This window comes from Rhinolophus sinicus, chromosome 16, assembly GCF_057876585.1.
Source record: "Rhinolophus sinicus isolate RSI-liver-muscle chromosome 16, RSI-T2T, whole genome shotgun sequence".
Lineage (NCBI taxonomy): Eukaryota > Metazoa > Chordata > Mammalia > Chiroptera > Rhinolophidae > Rhinolophus > Rhinolophus sinicus.
In genome coordinates, this window is record NC_142516.1 from 159,626,302 (window position 1) to 159,635,950 (window position 9,649).

Consider the following 9,649-nt stretch of genomic DNA (forward strand, 5'->3'; position numbering starts at 1 on the left):
TAAATAAATAAATAAATAAGCAAACTAGCTTTAAAAATTCACTCTGTGTAAGAATGTGTGTATATGGAGCAGCTTGGTTCTCACAACCATCACTTTCCCTCTGTAGTAAAAAATCATTATCTCCCTACATAATCCTCCTCCAAAATATATTATTATGTGCTGGCATCAATTTAAGAGTAATGTAAATTTTTGTTGGAAGCATTTTTTCATATAATTATCATTACATGAGGTGATTTAATTCTAATTCCTCTCCACAAAATTCTATTTGGTCCGTAATGCTCCTGACGTATTTTATTGTCCTCATAAAAAATTAAACCAAATGATTTTACGCACCAATAATTCTTTGAAGAAGTGCATTCAGAGCTGAACCAGAGACTTTACAAATATAACTCTTCAATGCAACAAAAACATTCATCAGAGAAGAGATAGAAATCTCTGCTTTCTTGTAGCTTACATTATACTAGGTGAAGACATACAATAAACAATAAATCAAAATCAAAAGATAATTACACAATATGTTAGCACTTGTTTGCTTCAATAGAAAAAATAGAGAATGTAAATAGAGATAAGAAACAGTCAAAAAGAGAGGACGGTGAGTATGCCACATAAAGAAGGTAACAATTGGGCAACATTTGAAGGAGGTAAAGCAATTAGTCATACTGTCTGAAGGAAGAAGATTCTAGGCAAGGGAACTATGAGGCAAAGTGTCTAAGGAGAGAATATTTAAAACAGCAAGGAAAAGTCAGCTAGAGCAGAAAAGTAGGAGTGAGAAAAGTGGAAATGAGGTCAGAACCTAGATTGGATAGAATTGCATAGGTATTTAGTTGTAAACTTTCAGTGAAAATGGGAATCGTTGGAGCATTTGAGCAGAAGAATATTATAATCTGGTTTAAGTTTTAAAATAATTAATCTTGTTGCTATTGAATGTTGAAATTTGAATAAGGAAGATGGCAAAAATGGAATCAGAGACCAGCTAGGTGGCGATCAGAGTAATACAGGCAAGAGGAAATGAAGTTTGTGAGGAGGCTGGGAGCACTGGAGTGGGTAGTGATGTATTTGGATTTGGGATATATTTTGAAAGTACAGTTCAAAAGGATTTACAGATCATTTGTAAGCAGGCGATTTAGTACAAAAGTATATAGTTGATTTAAATTTATGTTATCATCACTATCTTCTGCTACAAAAAGCAATACGGCTTGCAGCAGGTCACAGACCTAGTTATAAAATCAATATCCTGTAAAATGAAAATATTCTAATGAAAGTAGGCTGTGGGTTGATGCAACACACACTACCTCAACATGTCTAGTTCATTAGAAATCATTGGTGTTCTGGTAAAAGGTAAATTTAGAGTAAATGAAATGATTAACTATTTGTCAAATAGGTAATTTATATATACAGTGTTATTTTTCTCTGAAGGTGTAACAACACCTCAAACTTTTCAATTATATCCAGTTATCTGAACATTATGATTTATATTCTGTTGGCCCAAAATGCGTGAAAATGAGATTCATCAATGTTCATTTGTTACTTGGATTCAAGAGTCCCTCAGAAGGCATACCTGGAGAATCTTAACCCTGGAGACAATCTCACTTTTGGCCACATTCTGTTTTGAGGTTGGTGTCAGAGCAGCTGTAAGAGTCTCCACTAACTGGAACCTAATCTCTTTATATGACAGAGATTTGTAATCCATTTCTATTCTCCAATTTAGAGGTTGACTTCTAAGTCAGATTTATCTTCGCATCCAAAGAAAATCTGAGGTGATTTAATTCTAATTCCTCTCCACAAAATTCTATTTGGTCCATAATGCCCCTGACGTATTTTATTGTCCTCATAAAAAAATTAAACCAAATGATTTTACGCACCAATAATTCTTTGAAGAAGTGCATTCAGAGCTGAACCAGAGACTCTACAAATATAACTCTTTAATGCAACAAAAACATTCATCAGAGAAGAGATAGAAATCTCTGCTTTCTTGTAGCTTTCATTATACTAGGTGAAGACATACAATAAACAATAAATCAAAATCAAAAGATAATTACACAATGTTAGCACTTGTTTGCTTCCATAGAAAAAATAGAGAATGTAAATAGAGATAAGAAACAGCGAAAAAGAGAGGACTCTCCCAGTTTGGATGCTAATGGCCTAAAGGTCATGAGGTCACTGAAAAGTACATATTTTGCCTTTCAGAGATTCCTGGGAGATCAATTTCTAGTTTTGATATTTGATGTTCATTGAAGGTATATAGTCCTGGAAGGGCTCAGGCTAGTGCCTTGGCCCCCACTTGGCAACATGTGGGTTTCTAGATTCTGTTTTTAACATTTATCTGTGCCACTGCAGTATAATGCTAGTACCTTAAAATAAAATTACAATCACTGTAACATCTTTTTCCAGATGGAAAAAATGTAGACATAATTTTGTGAGGTTTATTTGATAAAAAAGTAACGTATAAAATAAAATGCGAGTAAATGCTTAAGAAAAGGATTTCCTTTCATGTGGAGAGCTATGTCGTCCTATCGTGTTTCCCTGAAAATAAGACCTAGCCAGACCATCAATTCTAATGAATCTTTTGGAGAAAAAAATTAATATAAGACCCTGTTTCATTTGACTGTAATATGAGACCGGTCTTATATTAATTTTTGCTCCAAAAGATGCATTAGAGTTGATGGTCCGGGTAGGTCCTATTTTGGGGGAAACAGCGTAGCAGGAGTATGGAAACTCTGCTATGAGAGAGAAAAGCTTTGTCCCGCCATGCAGATGGCTTTGGTGCTAGCTTTTTATTTCTGAAAATGTGGTCTACAAGGAACAAATAGGGTAAGGAATGAATTTTAACAAGACAGCACAGAGACTAGAACTTCTTAGCATGTGACTCTGAAGAGCTCCTGCTTCAATGTACAGATTATGTCTCAAGATTTTTCCTCAGCTCTTTTCTTACCTGCCTGCAAGCAGAGAAACTTGATACAGATCAGGTCCCCTGTCAGTGTCATAAGTCAGGTAGCTGCTATTGAGAGTACCAACACCACAGGAATCATCAAAAGGAATGTAGAGACTAAATGCAGAAGGACAGAGAGGAGTATGTGCATCATAAGCATGTATCCCAACTGGCCAGAGATCATGGCGTCAAGGCTACCCCTTCAAATTGATGGGGTTATATGTTTAAGTGTGTTATTAAAACAAGTCCCACTGAAAACAAAAAAACAAACAAACAAAAACAACACACACACAAACAAACAAACAAACAAACAAAAATTAAAGGAGACCTAACACCAATTCCCAAACATACATAATGGGAAAAAGGATGTCCTGTCTGCTAACAGGAATTTTAAATAAACCAGATGATCTTTGATAAATTTAAATGAGGTGAAATTTGCTCCAATTCAATAACAACACTTAGCAGGGGAAACTGAAGTAATCAGAGTAGAAAGGTCACATAATGGTTTGAAATGAGGTGACAAGTATGGTACTATGATAATCTAATTATCATTACTATGCCCTTTAGTCCACTGGATTTCTTTATGTTTTTATTGTTTGATATCGAGATTATTAAAATTTGGGAAGAATGAAGAATGTATCAGTGAGTTAGGTGACAGAATAGGCTTTGATCTATGCTTCATAATTGCAGTTTAATTTATATTCTATCATAAGAAATACAATTATTTTAATGGGTAATTTGCATTTCATTGGAAACTATGAGAAAAATGGATCATGAATCTAAAGAATATATGAAAGATTTAAGAACTTTAATCATACAGATGCAAAATATCACAATTTATGTAGGAAGATGTAGAACTAAAATAAATCACACTCTGACAGAGGATTCTGTGTAAAATAGGCAAGAAATAACTGAAGGTCTTTCTTTTTAACATCAGATCAGAAAACTAAAGTAATTTTGCTATTTTTAATTTCATTTCTTAACTTTAATTGATCTTCTGAATGATGAATCAGCAGAAAATAATGTAACTGATATTGGCCAAGAAAACATTTGGCAGTGAATGGAAATCATTTGGAATTTCTATTTTGCTAATGTCTTTTGGCTCCAGAAGCAGTTAGGACAGCTTCCATTTTTATTCTATAAAATTATCTGCTGATATCACCTCCTCCCTACTTGGTAAAAAATAACACTATTAAGATAAATGGAAATTGGTTAATATTTTGACATTCTTATCATTTACTAGTGCATTTGCTATTTCATTTATTGGGAACTGTATTTTAATTTGACTGTCCTATACATAGGTAACTTAAATCATTTTGTTACCGTAGGCAGAAAGAACAGGGCCACAAGGAGAGAGAGCAGAGGAAAGGAAGAAGGAAATGCAGGAAACACAGGAATGAGATGAGATCATTCTTAAGAAAAGGTACAACTACGGCTAATTGTAATAGATTATAATATTACTATCATTGTGGGCAGGGAAAAATCTCTACTCCCTGTGTCATCATGACTATTCCCACAAGAGCCAAGTAAAAACAAGGGAATCCCACATCATCACAGGATGGAGTGGTCAGTGTGGACCACCTGGGAATGCCTGCAAAGCCACCCCTAAAACTTGAATATTTTTGTGCTGTCATTTGAATAAAATCCTAAGCCTCTATATTCTTCGGTGCAGTTGCCCTTCTCATGGCCTGTCCATTTCCAATATTTTGGGAGTGCACTATTTCCTTTCTCTTAATAAATCCACTGCTTGCTTGGCTTTGTTTGCATGGCTTATTCGTACATCCTGGAATGCCTTCCCAAGATGATACAGGAACCCTTGTTCTCTGGTAACAATTTTACCTATAGTTATAGTTATATATTATATATTATAGTTATATAGATATAGTTACATGGTGTAACTATTAGAAGGTTAGTCTAATCATGTGTAATGTCACATTAACATATCCAAACACTTCTAATAAAAACAACTATTATTATATAATTTTATTAAATGTTTTATGATTTACAAAGCACGCTAATGAAAACATTTTTGTATGTATTAAAAGTGTAAAATTTTCTGTTTTCCTGTTAGGGTGATAAGTTTTGGTAGCTATACAAATATTTATAATGCCCAGATATTATGACAAAAGTAAATTATATGGTTAGAAATAAATATGGGGATTGAGTTAGTTGAGATTGACATAAAATAATGGACAAGGGAACAGAAGCAAATATTAATGCCTGCAAACATGAGAACTTGGGGTAGGGGTACAATACAAAGCAGGAACATTAAAAAGGAAAAGAATATGCCTGACCAATGTGCTATACAACTGAAGAGCTAAAGTAGAATAATATTGAATGTCAACTATAACTAAATACATAGGTGTATATATAGTCACAGGATGTGGAGTATAACAAGGGAAGATAGTCGATGGTATTGTAACAGCTGTATAAGATGTCAGAGGGGTAGTAGCTTGGGGGTGGGTTATTACACTATGAAGGGTTCAAATGTCAACTATTATGTTGTTTTGTACAACCGAAACTAATAAAAATAAATAAATTTTAAAAGAAAGGAAAAGAATAAAGAAAAAATTCTTAAGGGTTGGAGAATCAGGTATTTAAGGAGGTAGAGGCGATAAGGAAGGGCTATGTAAAGAATGACATAAAAGTGATTAAGAAAATAATGCATCTACTTTTCCTAATGTATGAGTTTATAACCTCTAGTTAGTTTGAAATCTATAGCTCAGTAAAAAGTGTCCAGAGCACAGCTAAGCTTGCATTTGATGAAAAACAAAACAGTTTCTTGTTCAAATATGTAATTTCCTAAAATCTCATCATGTGTTTTTTTGCTTTTTTTTTTTTTTTTGGATGAATTTACATTAATTGCATGGTGCTTAGATGTGGTTTTACACATTTACTCTCAGCAGCTCACTTTTAGAGCTACACTTCTTTTCCCACAAATGAGTCTTTCAACTCTTCAATAAATACCCTTTCAATATCTGAATATGGTGGTATGTATGCGGTTGCTGTCTTAAATTAAATGTTTGTTTGAGACACTTCATTTAAAGTGTTTTTATTTTCTACTCATATTAGTTGGAAACGCAATCATGCAGTCTCATTCAAGCTATCTTTTCCTCTGGCATTATTGTTCTTGTTAGTAGTAAAGTAACCTGAAAAAGGGGGGGGAAATCAAAATGAAAAAGACATGCAAACAAATTCTAGCTTCCAGTCTTCACAATAAATGTACAAGTACTGCAAACACACAAAAAGGGTTTAGAGGAAATCTCTGGCTATGCCAATTCAGTGCACAAAGACCTATTTGTTCATTTGTAACAAAGAAAATAACAAAGATAATTTGACCATGGGAAAATTTTCTTATTTAATAGTCACATTGATGTTATTTGCTTTTTTATTTTTAAACCTTAGGACATGGGGCCAATATGATTTTATTATAAATCAAAAACTTATGGTTCTTTTGGAAAAAAAATAGCTATGTAGTAGAAAATATTTTTCCTGTTGATTAAGATTTCAGAAGAAATGTCATAGGGTCTATGTAAAAATCTTCACCTCTTCATTTATTTCCCTATTTACTGATAATGTTCACTTACTATTTTATACTCCCACCAACCCCAATACTCACACCTCAGGTATAATTTTAGCACTCTTTCCCAAAGATTCCACCAAAAAACATTAGTATTGATAAATTAATTTAGTAAAGTAGCAGGATACAGAAGTAATATGGCAGAGTATGATTCCATTGTATAAATGCACAATTTCTTTATCCAGTCATCTATGATGGGCATTTTGGTTGTTTCCATATCTTGTCTATTTTGAACAGCACTGTAAACATAGGGGTACATGTATTTTCTTTTTTTTTTTTTTTTTCAAATTAGTGTTTTGGATTTGGATAAATCCCCGGAGCACAATTGCTGGGTCATAAAGTCGTTCCATTTTTAATTTTGTGAGGAACTTTCATACTGTTTTCCATAGTGGATGGACCAATTTGCAATCCCACAAATAGTGCACAAGGGTTCCCTCTTACCCACATCCTTACTAGCATTTATTGTTGACTTACCGATTATGGCCATTCTGACAGGTGAACGGTGATATCTCTTTGTGGTCTTTATTTGCATTTATCTGGTGATTAGTGATTGTGAGCATCTTTTCATAAGTCTACTGGCCGTCTGTATGTCCTCTTTGGAGAAATGTCTATTCAGATTATCTTTTGTAGTTGGATTGTTTGTTTTTTTGATGTTGAATTATATGAGTTTTTTTTAATAAATTTTGGATATTAACCCCTTATCAGATATGTCATTGGCAAATATCCTTTCCTATTTAGTAGGACGTCTTTTTGTTTTGTTGATGCTTTTCTTTGCTGTGAAAAAACTTTTTGGTTTGATGTAGTTTGTTGATTTTTTTCTTTTGTTTCCCTTGCCCACAGAGATACATCAGTGAAAATATTACTGAAAATAATGTCTGAGAGTTCACTTCCTATATTTTCTTCTAGGAGTTTTATGGTTGTGGCTTTTACAATTTAAGTCGTTAATTAATGTTTAGTTTATTCTTGTATATGGCATGAAAAGGTGGTCCAGCTTCATGTTTTTGCATGCATCTGTCCAGTTTTCCCAGCAACATTTATTTCATAGACATCCTTTATCCCAATGTATTCTTGCTTCCTTTATCACAGATTAAATGACCATATAAGCATAAATTTATTTCTGGGTTTCTATGTTGTTCTGATGACCTATGTGTCTGTTTGTATACCAGTTCCATGCTGTTTTGATTACTACAGCTTTGTAGTATAATTTAATATCAGATAGCATGATACCTACAACTTTGTTCTTCTTTCTCAGGATTGCTGTGTCTATTCAGGGTCTTTTAGTGTTCCATATAAATTTTAGGATTATTTGTTCCAGTTCTGTGAAAAATGCCACTCGTATTTTGATTGGAATTGCATGCCCATCTAGGCCTGTTGCCATCTGCTGGTTGACTGTAAGGCATGGGCCAGGCTGGTTGACCCAATTTGAGAGTGTCCCCTGCCATGCAGCATTAGCTGTGCAGGGTAGGATCACAGGAAGTCACAAGGCATTGCCAGTGGTTTTTACAAGGTTAATGCAGATTCAGTTCTTGCATTAGTGCTGCACCTGTGACCAGTTCGCAAAATGCCCTGAGAACACCATGGTCAGCCACCATTTGCTTTGGCCTGCAAATCCCCTAGTGCTACCCAAGAGAGGCTACAGCGCTAGGTGTGGTTGGCTGCCACCACCACAAATTCCCCAGGCCACCTCGGACCATCTGCTGCTGTAAAAGGCTTTCACAGCTTGGGGGCGGGTGGCGCCACCCAGGAACCGAGAATGCCCTTGGTGATGCAGCACCAGCTGGGTTGGGCAGTGACCCAGGGTGTCACCAAGATAGTGCAAACACGTGGATTTTACCAGACTGACGTGGTCTCAGATTTGGCCCTTTCGGGGGAGTGTTCAACATAGAAAAGATGGCATCCTCCTGTAGACTACACATGAGGCAGGCTCCACACAGGGACAATGGCGGCAGTCCCTCCAGCCCTCGTTCCATAGCCACACAACTCTGTCTTTCCCATATGTCTCTGGCACCTTTCGAGATGCCACCCTCCACTGAAGCCCAGGTGGGTGCCCGTAAGCAAGTGAGCCTATGAGTAGATCCCTTAAGAGGATGCCTGTGTTTCCAGATGCCTTCCTTCTCACTGGGTTGGACAGACAGAGTCCTCACTGCTTTTTGCTGCTAGATGTTGTGGGGACTCCTCTTCCTGGCACAGGAACCCTGGGCTGAGGATCTCGGTGTAGGGCTGGGACCCTTTCCTCTTCAGGAGGGTCCTCTCACTGGGGTGTCACTCCTGGTGTTCAACCACTACCTAGGGGTTTGGGGTCAGCCCATTTCTCATCTCCACCCCACCACCAGTCTCCATGTCGCCTCTTCCTTATTTAAAAATATGGAACCCTTCACAAATTTGTGTGTCCTCCTTGCACGGGGTGGGTGCAAGCTAATCTCTGTATCATTCAAATTTTAGTATATGTGCTGCCAAAGCCAGCATTTAAACTTTATTTTAATAAACAGCATCTTTTTGTCAGTATATTCAGACAATGATCCTAAATCTCCTGTTTGCATAAATCTCAAATCCTCAAATATATTTCTTTCAACAAATGCCCCTTTTCTTTTTCACACTTCTATTCTCCTTAGTAATTTAGTAAAAAGGGATACAGTGAGTGCAGAAGCCTTTGCATTTAGGTGGCTGGCATTATCTATGGTCCCTAAAATTCGCGTGGTGCCATCCATGAATTCATGAGTTAAATGTTGTGCCTACAGGAAAAGAGACCTAAAGGTATGCTTTGTTGTTACTGGATTTTCTTTTATCTAAATATCCCATCCAATTTCAACCATTTTTGTATTTTTCATGTCTATTAATGGCATATATATTTGCATTATGGAATATATTTTTGTATCAATATTTTTGTATCAATATTTTTTTTTTATCTAGGATAAACAAAGTCCATATTTTTTGTTTACTTTTTACCAGTTGCAAAAGGATTCCTCTCTGTACTTGTATTTAATTGCTGTCTAGCATCATGAAGTCCTTCTTTTTATCCTATAGAAACAAGTTCATCTGGACCCCTAATGGAAGAAACTATATTTCACCTTGGTTTAATGAACCCCTTCCAGTTCTTTCTTTTCCTCTTTACATTATGTCAACTCTAGTAGTTGTTTGGT

The 9,649-nt window shown here is 35.6% G+C and overlaps 1 non-coding gene across 1 annotated transcript; it reads right to left on the reverse strand.

Annotated features, from left to right (window-relative positions):
- Positions 1-8,867: 8,867 nt before the first annotated feature.
- LOC141571400 (U6 spliceosomal RNA) lies at positions 8,868-8,975 on the reverse strand. Its single transcript, XR_012496145.1, has one exon. It is a non-coding gene; the product is annotated as a U6 spliceosomal RNA (small nuclear RNA).
- Positions 8,976-9,649: the final 674 nt, after the last annotated feature.